General features: G+C 39.4%; 1 protein-coding gene and 2 long non-coding RNA genes across 4 annotated transcripts in view; 1 reads left to right on the top strand and 2 right to left on the bottom strand.

Moving 5' to 3' along the window:
• Nucleotides 1-1482, bottom strand: part of LOC139771700 (uncharacterized) — a 35311-nt gene extending 33829 nt beyond the window's left edge. The window contains exon 1 of the long non-coding RNA XR_011717962.1: nt 1257-1482. This is a non-coding gene — a long non-coding RNA (uncharacterized lncRNA). The remainder of the gene's footprint in view (nt 1-1256) is intronic.
• Lar (tyrosine-protein phosphatase Lar) overlaps nt 1-18043 on the top strand; it is a 382201-nt gene that overhangs the window by 24764 nt on the left and 339394 nt on the right. The window lies entirely within an intron of this gene.
• Nucleotides 11224-11649, bottom strand: LOC139771733 (uncharacterized). Its single transcript, XR_011717972.1, has 2 exons — nt 11582-11649; nt 11224-11495 (listed from the first exon to the last, which is right to left on the bottom strand). It is a non-coding gene; the product is annotated as an uncharacterized lncRNA (long non-coding RNA).

Below are 18043 nucleotides of genomic sequence, written 5' to 3' on the forward strand. Positions count from 1 at the left end.
ATCCTTAATCGTATGATTGCTGCACGACGTACATATTGTAGCTTCAGTGCAGCAACGGTACAACCTAGCGTGTTCAAGGAGTACTCGCGCGCGCACAATGAAGCTACCGATACAAAACAGTCTCTGCTCATGCATACTTTAGTAGCAGCTGCCCTACCAGCTCCAATTCCCAAGCGTGTCGATAGCACATCGGCTTAAGTACCGTTCACAATCGTAGCGCCACGATGCCTCGGGCGACCATAGAGACGTCGATCAAAGCTGACTGGCGAAGTCAAGCCGCAATATATCGAGCCATCCTTGCGTTCGAAAGCTGCGCATTAAGATTCTCGTGTACAGTTTCCGAAAAGTTTGTTTCTTTTGCAATTATTTGCGAGAAACTTACTAACAAGATAAAAAATAAAACTTTATTATTTACAATGTTTAGAGAAAGATAATTCATTACAAATATTATTGTGCAAATACTTAGCAGCTATGTATCGGACGAAAAATAATTTGTCTTTGCCTAACTCAATTAATTCTCGATGTCCTACTTGAAAGAAGAAGATTATGCGCGTACTATATTTTTACGCGAAAGAATTTTCCGAACGTCTAGAACGACAAATATTGTCTATCACGAACAACGACATTCCAAGATTCTTGTACAATAGTGTCTTTATCACGTCATTGACTTTAATTATTCGTAATCACTATAATTACTACTTTTGAGGTTAAAGCGATTCACTTTGAAATTGTGTCGCATGCTTTATTACACCGAATCGTTAATTCGCGTCTTAAAACGCCATTTCAGAATTAGATTACTAGGCTGGCAAGGCAAAAGCAGCGCATTAAATCGTTGGAGTATACCCCATGTTAGCGTGCGTCAATTACGTATCGGAAGTATGTGCGATGAAAATATAAGACTATAGAAATTATTCTCTTTTTTCCATATCCCTGGTATTCTTGGCGTGAATAATCGCCGTATCGATATACTCTAAAGCATGTTTTCATTTAAACGCGAACGTACAAAAATTACTTTCATTGCTGCAATATCGTGCTGCAAATCTTAAGTAAAGAAATTCATACAAGATTTAGCTTAAAAGATAAACAATTTTCTTTTTGCAGAACGTAGTATATTGGCTCTGGGGAGAAAGAAGAACTTTTATTGGATATCTTAAAAGACGTAGTTGCTTCCAAGTATCGTTCTCACGTTCGAGCGTTACGTTTCACAAAGGTTCGTCACGAGATGCGTTGCGACTTGCGCATCGACTTGAACTTACCCTACCTCCGGCATCGATTGATATCCGTCGAACAGCATCCTCGATTGTTCCAACGTAGTTGCACCGAGCGCACCTCGCAGTAGCGGCAGAGCGGAGGCGCGGCCCTCGCAATGTCGCTCACCCTCTCTCACGAGGAGGAGGAAATACGAAGGGGGAAGATGAAAATAGGGATGGCACTTACACGACGTCGACAACCTCGTAAAGCCGTCGGTACACAAATTCTATGCAAACGAACGCGTTCTCGCGCGCGGGCGCCCGCGCGCGAGAACGCACCTTCTTGCTTATATTCGATCTCGGACGAGTATCGCGCGTCGAGCTATCGCGCGGATACGACCACGTATATACATGCACCATCGGTGTATACGTTCGCGGTAATTGGCTATCGACTCTACCGGGTGCAACAACCGTACGGCGCGCAAACCAGACAGCTGGGAATGTGGGTTACGTATCGTAATCGCGCGCTATCCAATCCCATCCCGCTTCACCGCACTCCGAGTTCTGCGTTTCACCACCGCGTTCCTCGCTCGGTACCTCCGTTTTCGGCCCTTTTTTCGGTTAAGTGGTGTTCCTTTCACCTAGTTTTCTCTCTCAGCTCTTCTTCTTTCCTCTCCGCCGACAGCTCGAGGATCACGACTTTGATGTGGTTATGCAAATTATTCGACACGGACACTTGGCTTCTTAGCTGTTATTGGTCGTCCATTTGCTTTCATTCATTGAACTCCTTTTTCTTAACACGAGAGAGAGAAAGAGAGCTGGTTTTAAAACATACTCTCGTAAAATCTCCGCGCGCAATCTCTTTTCGCGACAGGGTTTCCTTTGGCGTTCTACACTGAAGTTTTATGCTACGCTTGAACAAGATGTCACGCTTCTGCCGTCTTATTTTCCGCTAGCCTCTTCTGTCGTTTATCTCATTCCCGGGCTCAGAACTAGAGGAATAAGAGAGGAAATAGATATCACAGAAACATTGAAGAAGAAGGAATGGCTGACTATTAGATGCATATATAACTATATCAAGAGGATAGGTAAAATTATATATAAAAGAAGAGAGCTAGAAAACACCATAGATTCAGCAACGCTGTGCTATATAACCTCAAGGAGAGGTTGAAGGCACATCTCTTCACCCGAGGGATATAACAAAAAAAAATATCTTATTTCCGTCGCGGTTTCCTCCGTTCGTACATTCAGAAATTATTCCGTAACGTATTTCACATGTCACGTTCCCATTTGTAAAAATTCAAGTCGATTACAATAACGATTTGCGAATGATACACTATTCTTGATCAATTCAATGTCGATCAACGTATCAATTTTTATTTTAATATATCTTTGATTTATGTCTTTGTCGTCTCGCGCTCTTTCATCAGTTACGATATTCAGTTTCTCTTCTTCACTTTTTACTTACCGACTAAATCATCTTTCAGCCCTGTCCCGATTCTACGTATTTTCTAGAGATTGTAAATAAAACCCGCCGCTTTACCGTGTCGGCCATACTGCACAGACGACGCCGTTGGTCTTATGGCAACGAGACACTAATTTCTCATGCACTCCAGTCCGCCGCGCTCTGCATAATACTCGCCGCTGCAGCGGGATCTCCCTGTCTCTCTTCCTTCGTCGCTTCCTCTCTCGCCTCCGTATTCTTCCGTCTCGCGAGTATCCTAGGTAATTTAGAGGTTCGTAGGCTTCTTCCTCGCCGCGTTGCCTTGTTAAACGCGAGCGCTCCAGTAAATTACGAGGGCGGACCAGCGTGTTCGGATTATGCTTTCTTAAACGCTCGCGCAGGAGAAGTTCGCGAGATATCTGTACGCGGAGAAGGGTATCGCGAAATGGCGCAGCTATTAATTAGCTGAAATTGTAGCGTTCCCGAAAGGTTGAAAGCGGTTAATTAGTATGCTCGCTTGTTTATAACAGCCGGTTTGCGTCGCCGCCATCGAGAGACGCGAAGAACTTTATATTCCACTCTAACACGGTTGATTTTCTTACAATGCAGCCTGCGATCCCAACGGTCTCCCTGGAGATTTTGCTGCATATTCATTGCACGTACATCGTGGCGAACGTACGCGCTTTACGTAACGTTGTTTCGCGGAGCGACAGCCGCGGCAGGTAATAAATGTTACGTCGCCTTAGTTACTGGTATTTGCTTCCGAATCAAGGGAGTAACCGTAATGTCCCTCGTAATCAGTGATTTTGTACTATTTCGCAGTGCAGCTATAACCGTAAAAACCCAACATCCGCAGCCATAACGCGATGACGACCAAACAGTTTTATAACAATTTTAGTACTGTATGGTTCATGCCTATATCTTATATCTACGACTTAATAACGTACATGTACATTATAAAATATTATATATTTACCGCGTGTTGTATATGAAACTAATATAAAATGTTTGCAAAAATAAAAGGTTATACGTTTTTAAATTCAGTTTGCTCGACACGCCGCTAACTCTAGATGAGTTCATTTATTTTCACGATGCAAAGATTAAGGCGACGGTACACGCATCTGCAAACTCCATAAACGCATCATTCTCGTAATACGCTTCCAGCTTCTAGGTGTGCTTGCGTGCGCGGGCAATATGTACATGTGGGCATGTATATATAGGTATATATGTATATATTGCATGTAACATCGCATTGGTGCACCTGCGCGTGCTGGCTGGACTTGCGGAATTAACTGCGATCCTTAATTATCTCATGGTCGGAAACCGGAAAGCGGTACGCGAATGACACTTTTAACTCTCCGTAATTTTCTCCCCCAACTCTCGACTATTATAATGGCTTTGCCGGATATGAAATAATCTCGCAAATAGACCCCTTCCCACATTCCGCGAGGATTCATTGAATCGTAATGAGAGTTTGTGAGAACCAAGCAAACTGCTCATCTACGCTATTGTAATACATCTCGATTTGTCCATTGCTTAGAAAATGTAAAAGTTTTCGATTACCTTATACACTGAGAAAAAAAGCTGCTGCTTCAATTACAGTGCTATCACGGGGTGCCAAAAAAACATAAGTACAGTTTATTCAATTCTATTATTATTAGACCCAATATCTGGATTATTAAACCAATAATTTAATTAATTGGGTCTAATAATAATACAATTGAATAAACTACTTGTGTTTTTGGCACCCCTTGATAGCACTTTAATTGAAGCAACAGCTTTTTTTCTCAGTGTATAGATAGTAATATATATACATATATGTGTATAGGGGAAGTGTGTGTAAAACGGCCCCCTTAAGGAATAAATTGATTTTACTTCTAAAGGAAACCATATTTGGATTCAAAATACCGTCAGAAGTTTTCATTGACATCTTTGTTAATTGAAAAAGTTGAATATAAGCATCCCCTAAATTTTCAAAATTAGTAGCAAACAAAAAACTGCAGACATGCATTTTGGCCGTTTTACCCACACCCTATGGGTAAAACGGCCCCGGTATATAATTTTATTTCTATTTTATATGTCTTTGTGATATACTTATTTTATATATTGTGATCTAAACTACAAAAAGGTAGGCTTACTTTAAAATAAATTTAGACGTAATTTGATAGGTAAATATTTACTTTTTTACTTGCAAAAATCACAGATAACATTTTCTGTTTCTGTGTTGGTGCACTCCTCATGCAACCATTTTCTACAGAAGATGCACTGAACCCATTTCTCTCCACTTACTGAATTTATGAAATTTTCTCCACAAAAAAGACATTCGACGTCGTTCTCTTTATCTTTACTACAGCTTGGCCGTTTTACCCACAATTGCAACTGTATCAACAAAGTCTAAACAAAATGTTTACTTAACCTTAAATAAAAAATTTCTGAAAATATTCGGCTTACAGGATGTATAAGCAGATTGCTTAAATGATCTATGCTGCTTACTGCATTGTGTGTAGCTACATATACTGCCAGTTTGAGATCCATTGCTTTATTTTCATTTGCAACAACGTCAATACCGCAATTATTTAGTTTCTTCTGTTTGACCGTGAAGGTTGCCGGCATTGTCCCGATGTATCTTCGTCTTACTATGCTTCTCGAGATCATATTTTTGAGCACGTAGTCCTGTCTTGCAAAATTTGCAATACGCTTCGGTAGTTGCATTAGGATCATCATATATATATATATATATATATATATATAAGCAATATTGTGAATTAATATTGTGATAAAATTAATATTGAAAACCGAATTATTACAAACGTCTGCTATTTTCGTTCGCGATGAATAATAATTGATAATAACATTAACATTCAAATATCCGCACTTTTAACTTGCTATTTTAAGTTTAATATTCACAAAAATAAAAGTAAAATGTCCTTTAAAATATTAATTAATAAAGTTTAAATTTTTTAGACAATCTCTGTTAATCTAACCTCGTCACTATCCAGATTTATCAATCGTGTAAGCAGCACGCGTCCTTTGGTGTCACGAGTCAGTTTCAAAATTATTAAAGTCGAATTGAGTTTGGACAGGAAGCCGAACTACGGTGCGAAACTATCGAGATCTCGTCCCGTTCCAGCTTTCGACTTTCGAACGCGATCGAATCCCAAGTCCCATCGCGACCACCGCACGACTCGGGCGCGACTCGTGTATTCCGCGGCCGCTAAAATCCTCTCTCTCTCTCTCGACTCCATCCCCGACCTTTTCGTCTGCCATCTACCACTGCCGTCGTCGTAACTCCCTGACAAGGAACTGGCCTTTAATGTACGAGTCGTGTTCGAACCGAAACCTGTTTGGGATAGTTACGAGACGTACGTGGAACTTCAGTGTCTGATACCTATCGTTTCTGTGTGGCATTCTGCACGTACTCGACCAGGGGGTACGGAGGCACACTGACCTCGGTGCGCCTTAGGGTTACACCGCGCCGTCGCTGTGAAGGATGTGTTCTAATTCAGGGTGCCGCGACCGATGCTAGCGAAGATAATTGCGTTTCGCTGCCTCGAAGGCGGAACGACCGCATTTGATAAAACTTTTTCGGCCTTCTCTGCTCCCTCGGCTATTTCCTCCCTTCTCGGTCGCATACCGCCGACATGTGGTTCTCGTTACACTACGTTCCCCTTCCGATATATATATGTCTGTGCGTCCTACCTCCCCGTCTGTTTCTACTGCAACACGTCGCAAACGGGAACGAAAATGGCACCGTGCAACTCCGGTGAAAACTCCGAGTGTGGTTTCCTGCTGCTACCGCTGCGCATTGCGATGCATCGTGCACAACTCGAGCCCTCTGGCTGATGCCGGCTAAATAATGCGCGCCTAGTCGCGTTAAGAGCTTCCGCGCCCAATTAACGCGTCAACTTTATTGCCGAGACTATTTTGCACCCTTATGCGACTCACGGTGGAAATTATTTTATTCCGCGGTTTGTTTTAATAGAACTTGGTAATGTTACACTTTAAACTAGCTTAACAGAAAATTAAAAACTGTTGAGTAATTTTCCTCGATATTTTTGCTACGAAAAACTTGACGGTAAGCTCTTAAATTTATTTTGTAAATATTTTTTTATCGTGATCAATAAGTATTTTGTACATTGTATACAGCAGAAATTGACAAGTTTAGTTAGTATTGTGGCTTTATTGTCTCTCTATCGTTTAATCTTTTGTGGTACTGTTATATTTCCGGGGAAACTTCGGCTCTCGCACATTTGACCAGATACTGAGTGCAGAGGCGAAGGAAGTCGCGGAGAAGGACTCGAGAGAAGCCAACTGCAGAGTATTATTAACGGACGAACTTTATCGGTTACTCTCGCACTTTCGGAGTAAACATCGACGCGATGATATTGCCCGATGATAAACAGCTGGCAGTTGGAGCTCTCAGAGCGAACTAGATATTGCTGATGTTCTGTAACTTCCAAGCTCTCGAGACTCGTATCTTTTTATTCCGGAAACGAACCATTGTAGCAAAGAAGTTGATACACGTCGAGGACACGTCAAGAGACGTAACTTCTGTCAGTGAATAAAATATATATTGATTAATGTGATATTAAAAGAAGCCACGGAAAACGAAGCTTTTTTTTTCTTCACTTAGCGATCTGAAAACATGATAAACGCGTCAGTTTAACGCGCTTCGACCGAACTTGTAATCACGGATGCGCTCGACAGGGTCATATGTCAATGTCTCCTCACCCATAGTTAATGATTATTCACAAAGAAGGGATCTATCATCTGATGATTTCCACCTTCAGCGGGAAGAACAAAAGTAAAGCGATTATTCGCGTGAATAATCTCGATAAGATACGACATAATTGTTTTTATATTTCTAAATAATTGCTGTCGACAAACAGCGTGAGTTTCTCTCTTCAGGATTTATGATTTTTTTTTTTTAAACGATTAATTCCTATTTTTATGTTCAAAACAAAATACGACACAATTAATTACATGGTAATTAAACAATGCCCGCATTAATTGAGTTTTCCGCATCAGCAATCGTTGGTGACAATCGACGCAAAAATTCCCAATTAGTAAATTATAGATGAACATATCGTAAAATCTTAAAATCGTTCAAAGCATTCAAGATTACTGATTACTGTTAGACAAATTTTGTGATTATTTCGCATTTAGTGATTATTTCATCATTACTGTATACTTATTTTGTGCTTATTTAAGGTATGATGTCGTGTTTATGACCAAACCTTACGTATCATGAAGAGATTATTGGTACGCGAGTACGCATACCTCATTCTTCTTCCGACTCCAAGTTTTACTTCTGTGATTTTCTGTTCTTTTCTACCCTCATCTCTTTCTCTCTCTTCGCTTTTTCTTTTTCTTGTCTCACTGTCCGTCTTTTCTGCCTTTTGCTACTTGCCTACACGAAACGCCTTTTGCGTCGTCTCGAGTAATGAAAGCTCAGACTATTCGCACAAAATGAGAAGCTAGGATATTCCTTATTTACCCGCTGGAATTAAAACACAGTACGCACGTACAGTATGGAGTAGAGTGTAGTAATGTACAGTATTTATCAGTTGAAGTATATCGTCCTGTTACTTTTTATTTTAGCATATTGTTATTTTAAGATAACGTCTTGAATATGTCACGTTTATTTATTAAACATATAGTCCGTAAAGATGTCAATGTATTCCTGCAATGCAATTGATGAGAAGTCATCAATTATTTTCAAGCAATATAATTAGAAATCTTAAATTTTACAATTGAATTTGAATGTATAATACTTGAACGTATAAATATATCAAATTTGCTACAGTTTACAAAATAAGAAGTCCACATATTACATTCGCTCGCTTTCATTGCGCGTTTATTTATAGTATTATTATTTAAATAATATAATTATCTAAAAGACATTTTACAGAGACGTACTAATTATTTAAATACGCTAGATACCTTTTAGAAGATTAAAATGTTGCATTGTTTAGGTATATATCGATTCTAAGGTATTCTTCAAGAGCCTCCAAGGGTCTCGTAGAAAACGTAAAACGCTGTAGCAAGACAGTCAATGTTCTTTAAACAAGTCGGAACATATCCAAATGTGACGTTATTTGACGTCCCGTATACTGAGGGTTATTGGACAAGAGCACATACGGGTTCTGTCGGGTTGACGCTATTTATCTGATGCTGAGACACACACATACGCACGCACATACTTGCGCGTAAAGAGAAAGAGAGAGAGAAAGATAGGGATAGGGACAGAGAGGAAAACTCGGTATGTCGAACCGCCGCAGTTGAATTAAACTACGGGGCATTCCGGGGCTGAAAATGTCTCAGGGTCGGCAATGCTTTCCGCAACAACAACCAATGCGGCCATCGTCCCACATACAGCTTCGTCGTCGTACCTTCGTAAATACACGTATATGAGCAAGAGAGCCCTACAAAAGCGTCGTTGTATCCGGCATGCGCGTATTCTGGCGCATCTCTCGAAAATGGGTCGGTTGGTCCCCAGCGCGCGCGTACGCTCGTCTCGTCGCCAGCGCGCACGTTCGCTTCGATGAACGCCGACGACAAACATTGCGGACAGAAATTCTACGTATTCCCGGCTATCACGAATACGCGCCAACGACGACGGTTCTGGCTTTCGCGGTATCGAAATTGTATCCCGAGAAAGTTCCACGGCGTTCCGCTGAAATTCCGCACCCGGTGAGCGCAGTTTACATGCTATTTTTCGCATGCGTATGTGTTGCGGAAAATGCTACTGCCAGACGCTAGCTGTATGTACGGGTTTTTTTTTTTTTCAATCAAAACTTCATTTCCTTTGTAACAAAATGGATACGATCTTTAGTCGGGCGTACATTTTGTTTTATATTTTCTCACGGGTAATTTTTCAGCTTAAATTATTAGTCGTTTTTTTTAAATTGACTGCGAGAATATTGTTCGTACTTCTATAATAATACGTGAACCGGAAATGAAACTGATGGAACTCGGGGCTGAGCTAGGCTGAGTTGATTTAAAAAATTGCCGGAGTGCACATCGATCGATCGTATTATCCGATCATATCACATTCGTCAGCGGAATTCTGTAGGGTAGAAAACAGCGCACAGGCTCTCGTCCACAACAACGCGATGTAACAGATACGCTACGCTCGAATCCATTTCAGCTAAAACTCTTTCCTTCTGTCGTTTCCATTCTGTCTATTCAGCGCCACGAATGATTTGCGAATCACCGTAATTTTCTTTGAGTTTTCCTTCCCCTCCTCGTATAACCGCCTATACTTTCGTCAAAGGGAAGATTGAGTGGGCTTTTAAGAAGTTTGACTAACGAGAATTCTCGAAAGTAAGCAAGCTTTTCTTGATGCACCACCGGAAAATTTACATCGAGATTGATCCCGTCAAAGAAATCATCGTTTCGTTCAATTCAATCCGAAGAAATTCGACGGGCGAGCGTTAAACAGGGACAACATTTTATCGGGAGTTAGAGTAAATTATTTGAACAAACATCTGCGACTTTTTATATTCAATTTTATGCAAATAACTATTGTATTTTCAGAAACCTGTACGTTCTTTTCTCTCTAATCGACATATTTTTGTTTATTCGCATAAAAAATTGTTGTATTTTTTTCGCGGATTTTAATATATATATTTATAGATTGGAATCCGGAGTAATTCCTAATCCTGTGATAATTGTTGTATTTTTTTCGCGGATTTTAATATATATATTTATAGATTGGAATCCGGAGTAATTCCCAATCCTGTGATAATTTTCATAATAGGGAAGCTTGCGGCGGCCAATCCATATGGAATGCTGTCCTTTGTTAAAATAACGTTGACTAAATAAAGGAACTTACAAGGGGTATAAGATGAAAATTCCATTTTTTTTTCTAACAATGGCACATTTCTAAATGTGTTTTAAAGCGCTTCGCTATTACAATTGCCACTGGAAATAAAGTAAACTCTGTTTTATGAATATATATGGATTTTAAAAAAAGCGAACTATCTTATTTTTAATAAATGCATAAGTACCGGATTAATGGATTCTATGGCAATGTATAACAAGTTCCTTTGCATGTTAATCGAATTAACGTCGAAATAATCGTAAAATATATATTTATTTTGATTAAGCTTGATCGTATGTATATATGCATATACATATATATATATATATATATATATATATATATATATGCATATGCATATATATATTTCGTTATACTGCTTTTTATACTTAAACGTTTATGTAAAAAATCTTTAAAAAATATTTTTATCTAGTAGTAAGTAGGTGGTCCCGGATGGTATCATTGCGTTTCCCGGGACCCCTTCTCGATATGCCGAGAGGGACGACCGTGTGGTTTTAGCCGGTAGGCCATACATGTAGTATCGTGGGCGATGTACATGTATGGAATCCGGCACTCCCCTTATTCCTCTCCCCGGAGGGTGAGGGGGTCTTCCCCCCTGTCAAACGGGGGGCCACTGGGTCTCAGTGGTAGAAGATTTCCACACGATAAAAAAAAAGTAGTAAGTAGGTCACAATTATATACACATCACAATTTAACATAAATAACTAAGAATAATATCTTAATTAAAGATGTAAATAATAAAATGAAAGAACTGAGCAAATTGTTATTTTATAATAAAATAAACATTTACGGACTATAATATAGACATAATTGCACTCTTCTAAGATAATCGGTTAGATTCAACTGCACGTCAGATTCATAGCGCGATATAAATGGCCCCAATCGGTGTAATTACTGTTGTCTCGTCACATTCTTCGACATTTAATTGCATATCATCACATTTCAGCCATCGTCCTGAAGGTTTTCGACAGTAGTCAATAAAGTGACCAGGAATGTTTCGATGACACCTATCAAGCTGAAAACAATAAACAGTTTTTCATGTTTAATAAGCAAATAGAACGATACATAATAAGCGATATCTATGCATATTACTAAACATACCGGTACTGTTTTACAAAATTCAGTGTAATTGGAACATCCCGAGCTGCTTCAAAGGGACAAACACTAAGAGTCTTAGTGACTGGATTAACGAGATTCCCACTGTCCCTATCTACTATCTAGCGAAACCACTGCCAAGGGAACGGGCTTGGAAAAATTAGCGGGGAAAGAAGACCCTGTTGAGCTTGACTCTAGTCTGGCACTGTAAGGAGACATGAGAGGTGTAGCATAAGTGGGACTAAGAAATTCGAACAGAGTTTGATGGATATTCTCCATAAACGGGCGGATTGCCTCTTTGTCGTTTCCAGTCTCGACAGAACTTAAAATCACAGCTAGTAAGCCGATATCCAATTTCGCCCTAAAGAAATTGAGATTTGTTGTTGATTAGACTTCGGAGTTAAATAGTATAATACTTATTAAGTGTCATAAAAGTTTTATTACCTCGGATATTTTTCATTTTTACTCCAGGAGGATTTGCCATTGCCCTGTTAGCCATTTAAGATGTTGCCCGCTGTGATTACAAGAATTATGCTCTTTTATCTGAATCTTTTTTTACAATTCTTCAAAGCGATAATTTGACTTTAGTTTGAATGATATTTAGATGAGAAATTAACAACATATAATAATAAATTAACAATAGTCTTAAATATATACTTAAATAAATCGCGTCCATTGTTCAGAATTTAATTTTAGCTTTGGTAGCTTGAATTTCAAAGTATAATTTTCACATTATTGTATGTAACTCTGTATTTCAATGCGGAGATATGCTTTCGCCAGAGGAATTTTACGGCAACAATTATATATGTCTATTCAAGTGGACGTGATACGATATCGGTCTGCATTTAGTATGACGCTTCGGCATTAGTCGCTATAAACCTATGCGATATACTGATATACGATACACTGTCAACGATTCAATGTGTGCGATATCGTACGTGCCGTAATTTTAAACGTTTATTGACGCGTTACGATGGATAACCGATATTGTTCATCGACGTACCATATTCGAAAAATTCCATAAAATTAATAAAGCATGTGTGGAAACACGATTAAAATATATGTGAAATAATTGTGAGAATAACTTGCTCAAATAACTTTGCATTGTTTATTTAGATTGATTTTTTTGGCAGCCGCTTCCTAAAACGTGGCGTTGTGCCTATTGCAGAAAAAAAAGGTAACATTTGTCCGACTTTCTTTTGCAAATTATGGAAAAAGTAATACAGCGAATGGACTATTGGGAATATCGGACGGTGGTTAGTTCGTGGAATTTCTGTGGATTAAACCGAACCCGATAAAGAAGAAAGGAGTAACGCGACGGCATTATATCGGGAATATTTCGCCGTGACTCCATCCAACCGTATCGGGGTTTCCCCTTTCCTATTGTTATACCCCTGCGAGTTTCCCGATACTTGGCGTTATATTAAATTATTATACTTTATACGGCCCGCCGGCGGTGGTAGCGCACTGCGATGACCCTGTTGTAATACTCCATGCCGGGCGCGCAGCAGAGTATTACGCACGGTCCCGCGGAAAGCTGCTTTCGGAAATTGGGTGATAAATTGGGAAATCGATATATGCGCCCGCGAGTTGTTAAGCGTGATGCTTTACGCGCTGCGTCACCGCGTCGCGCCGCTGCTATTAACAAGACTAATTATACAAACGGACCCGGTTATTAATTACCCGAGAATCGCGAGAATCTCGCAGCGCGGCGGGGCGTTTATGAATTCGGACGTTTCCGAACATCCGAACAGACGCGAACTTCGTGACTTTTGCGGACACATTAACGGTCTCGCAATCTCTCTTCCTTTTTTCTTTAAGCCGCGTGATGCCGGTTGTTGCAGGTGAAGAAAAAAAAATGTTTGTTCGAAAAGTGATTACGACGTCATAATCATCGGTGCCGAGTGGTGGAGCGTGGACTGGCTTAATTGTTGACCGAGCTGGTACGTTAATTCGGGCCGATTATCGCCCCCGTGACTGGACAATAATTAAACAGGCTGTAGTCTCTCTGTGAAGTGCTGCGGTTTCGCTCGCATGCTAACCTAAATTCATGGGATATATTTACGCCCGCATACTCACGTGCACGTTCATGGTGGACTGCCTTCACCCCTTCCCGCCCCTTCGCTCCGAGAGATTCGCTCGGACTTCAATGCTAATATGTATGTAGAAAACGCTAAATGACTTTCTTTTTAATGCTCGCGCGCGGAGAACGAGTTCCCCCTCCAACTTACATGATCCCTTTCGTCTTTTTTTTCCGGTACCTAGTTTCCTGTCTCGTTGATTTGTTATTGCGAGTTTCGCACTGTCAGTTAACTGTATATTGTTAGTGTTGTCCATGTAACAAAGATCAGAATTAAAAAATTCTATAAAAAATATTTCGAACTTGACCCCAAATATATCGCAACAAATTTGCGATTGCCCTTTTTTTATAGTTTCGCGCCGCCCTTCAGCTTCGTCGACCGCCGCCATCGGTTTCGCCGTTTCAAGGTTTAATCCGTTCCGTTTCCGAACTATGGAATATGGTAAAGAGCGCGGAAATATGTTCAAGCAAATTCACCCCTTTCGTGATAATAATTCATCGACCGATATTGACTGGGATATGGAGTTTTCGCAATACTCACTACAGAATATAAAAAAAAATCTTTCTACCTTGATTAATCTCGTGAAACGTTTTACGATTTCAGGAGATTTTTGTTCGCCTTGGTCGTGTTAATAAAAATCATATCGTAGTTTCTCCAAGCAGTATTTTCTCCAAGCAAAATCGTATCTTTTTTTCTTTTTCAAATCTCAAATTTCTATTTGATATTAATCTTTAAGTACACGCGTTACTTTTAGTAACATATATAGTCACAGGTGGGGTCTGCAGGGGTCCCCACAAGTTTTTTGTTTTCTTTAAAAAGTAATGTAAGATATGTAAGTTTTAGAGTACATAATAAATAAAACACATAACTGACATAGTGACATCTCGCATAACTGAGAAAATACGTAACAAAAATAGCGCTTGGGGTCCAGCCAGACCCCGCCTGTGCAGTTAAGGATTAAAAAAAAATCTTATAAATTGTTCTGTGAAACTATCACGTTTGAATCAAACGTTCATATTTTATATATCTTTCTCTCTTTCCCTTAACATGCAATACATTTTAATATACTTAATGTATTGTAGCTAAAGATATGCTGCATAATCGAGAGAGACATTTGTTTTCTTTTTAAAGACATCACTCGCAGGAAATTCGATTTGTTGCAATTAGCGACTCGCGACAAAGACGGAATACCGTGCAGAAAATAACGATCGCCATTAAGAGACGAAGCGATAGACCGGTGAAGAACTTAGTGCGAGATTCCGCTCTATCGACGGATCCATTAGCATCTATTATACAGCGCGATGCATTATTACCTTGCTGTATGCTCGTAGAAATATCTGCATTCGTAAGATCGGCTGCCACGATTGTAAATAATGGAGTTTCATTGTGATCGGGATGAGAGGACATTCGTCGATTCGATGATAATGGAGCCGGGCGAGCAGTATATATTGACGACGTGGCACGCTACGTCAATTGCCGGGGAATGAATTAGTGTCGAAAGGCCCAGCACAACGATGATACGACGATTCGTATCAATGGTCGTTCTCGTCGACGCCGGTAATAATCTCTAATTTAAAAGATCGAATTACAACGATCCGATTCAATACCCAGACTGCTCTTTCAGCTGACGCTCTTTTTAGCTGGAATTATATATCGAGATGAAATGTATCATGCAGCTGCGATGGCTGCTAATTATCGAGATATACATGTAAATAAGCTAATAACATTTTTACTACGCGATCGCGTTATTATGGCATTTATCATTCCATCAGAGTTCTCATTACAGCGTTTTGTTTGATAGTCAACATGCATATGCGTACTCTGCAATATGCATCATAAATATTTATAATAGTAATTATAAATTATATTATATATTATAATATGTGTATATACATATGTATATATATAAGAATAATAAGAGAGAGGATTTGAAATATTCTTGATACAGTTCCCTCGTGACTAAAAATACTTTTTTTTAGGGAAGAGGAAAGCGTTATGCATGACCAACAGGGCGCAGCTACAAATCACGGTATTTACCGAAAAGTAGGTTATCTTTTACAGGCCAATAAGCATTTTCTCACGATGTATGTCTTTTTCGCGATGTAGACTTTATAATGGGCAACTTTATAAACGTGCAGCGCGAGTCGGACGACGTTTTTATTATTCTGCGGCTTCTTCTTTGCGTGCACTTCGCTCCGTTACATCAGTATACCACGTTCATGCCAGACGTGTCTGACTATAACTGGTTCTCGCTACTTTCCGTTTTCGCGAGGCGAGTGCTTTAAGTAAATTGAATGACACGGACGGTACACAGAGCAGGATTATGGTACGTGCATTTGTATACGATCGTAAACGTAAATACATATGGTATAAACGATAATTTATATCGTACGAAATTAATGAAGTACTTTTAGCTTAATTTATCTTCGTCAATATAATTAATCGCAATTTAGAGATTTGAGAATGGCATAAAGCATAATGATAAATTTTACAAATTCCGATAATAGCCCATAAAAACGAACTTTCATTACATGTAATAAATAACGTGATTAAAGCTTTTTGTTAAATGTTATATTTAATAAGAAGCTTGATGAAATAAAATGTCAGTGTGAAATAAATTAACGGGGTATAATTTATATAATTACAAATGTATGACAAAGCGTATAAATGTATAAATTGGATCTGCAATATTAAGATTCCAGAATGAGTCGCGATATTATAAATTTCTAATAGATCATTGTGTAGAAAACACGTACTCTTATATTTAAAAGTATTTATTATGTACGTGTATTTTACCGCCGCGATCAAATTTGCCTTGTAAAATTTTTGTTTACCTCTTCTCGTGAATACTTCATCTTGTTTCGTTCGTTCTTCTGTAACACCGGTCCGTTATTTTCCCTTCGCTTTTTCTTGTGCATGGATGTCGGCGGCAGGTACACAATTCCCGCAATTTTTGCTCATTTCAATACCCGCTACCGTACCCTACTACGAGCTCTCTTTCCCTTTCTCCTTCAGAGCCTTTATCGCATTTACAACTTAGAATTTAATTCTCAGCTGAACTACGAAACAACGAGTTCAAATCCATTCAAACAATAACCCCACTTAATGAGAGAAATCTTAACAGGTTCAGTAGAATTTATTCAATTTCGTCGCTTCCAGATCCGTAAATGTGCCACGAAAATCCCGTATATCAATATACTTTTAATCAAATAAATATCTATCGATCAAAATAAATACTGCTTAAAAAGTAACGACGTTTATCGTCGTAAAAAAAACGTCGTTCGCGAACATATTGCTTTTCTCATTGCATTATTTACGCGCATCGATACGCTGATACACCCTGGCGACCAATCGGAGGCGGTAAATACTTCGTCACCGACGCCGACAAGTACCATCCGCGAGTACGCTTTAGGGACCTATTACTTTTTACACTTCTTCGAGCCGAGCTGCTCAACGACGAGGTAAAAGACTAGCCTGCCATTTCGCACGGCCGTGCAGAAACCACCACACGACCATCCTGATCTAAGATAAGGGTCGTTCTGGGAGTGACGCCCTTTAATATTTGTCACGGCCATCTTTTCCGATTAGCCACGCTCGCACCCCCGTTACCAGCGATAAGAAAATTTACACGAGTTCCTACCTTATTCGGTACACTTAAGCGTCGCGGCTTAATTTCACTCCAAGTGGCAGTAAGGGCACTTTAACGTACACCTTTTTCACCGGCTTGTTCGTGCATATCTTGAATTTTTTATTCAGTATATTTTTCATTTATTTTGAGCTATCTTTATGGGCGGAGGGTGTTAGATCCGCCTATGCTTTTAACATTAATAATTCAAATTTACCATAAACAGTAATGGTTATATATTTCGAGGCTAGTATGTCAACGGAAATTTAAATCGCGTCCATGGAATGATAACAGCTAAAAGCCGACTTGCACGAATTACGATCTTATCTTTTACGACTGGTAGAAGAATCGATCAGTCGTACACTCGAAATAGGTTGACTGATCGAGATCCGTAGCATAAGAAAATAAGAAATCCTTCGGCACAACTTGGAAAATAGTTTTCAATCTCATATCTTTGTTACTGGAACCAATCCTTTTTCTAATTAAATTGTAATTAAATTTAATAACAAGTGTAATTCGATATAGATGAGAGAATGGCAACTGCTGATGACTCATGCTGTCCTGTTTCTCATTCGATTCAAGTCGCGTTCTTAACACAATCTAAATCATTATTAATTTAGAATAATTCATTTTGGGGAGGATTCATAAAATATTCAAGACGCGGACGAAGACCACTTAATCATTGAATTTGAGCGCAAAAGCCAGGTCGATATCTCGCGTAAGCACTCGAGGTGCAAACCGGATTCGCGTGATCCATCCTTG

Source organism: Temnothorax nylanderi, unplaced genomic scaffold (genome assembly GCF_030848795.1).
Source record: "Temnothorax nylanderi isolate EJ_2023f unplaced genomic scaffold, tnyl_v1.0 TNYL_tig0043_pilon, whole genome shotgun sequence".
Lineage (NCBI taxonomy): Eukaryota > Metazoa > Arthropoda > Insecta > Hymenoptera > Formicidae > Temnothorax > Temnothorax nylanderi.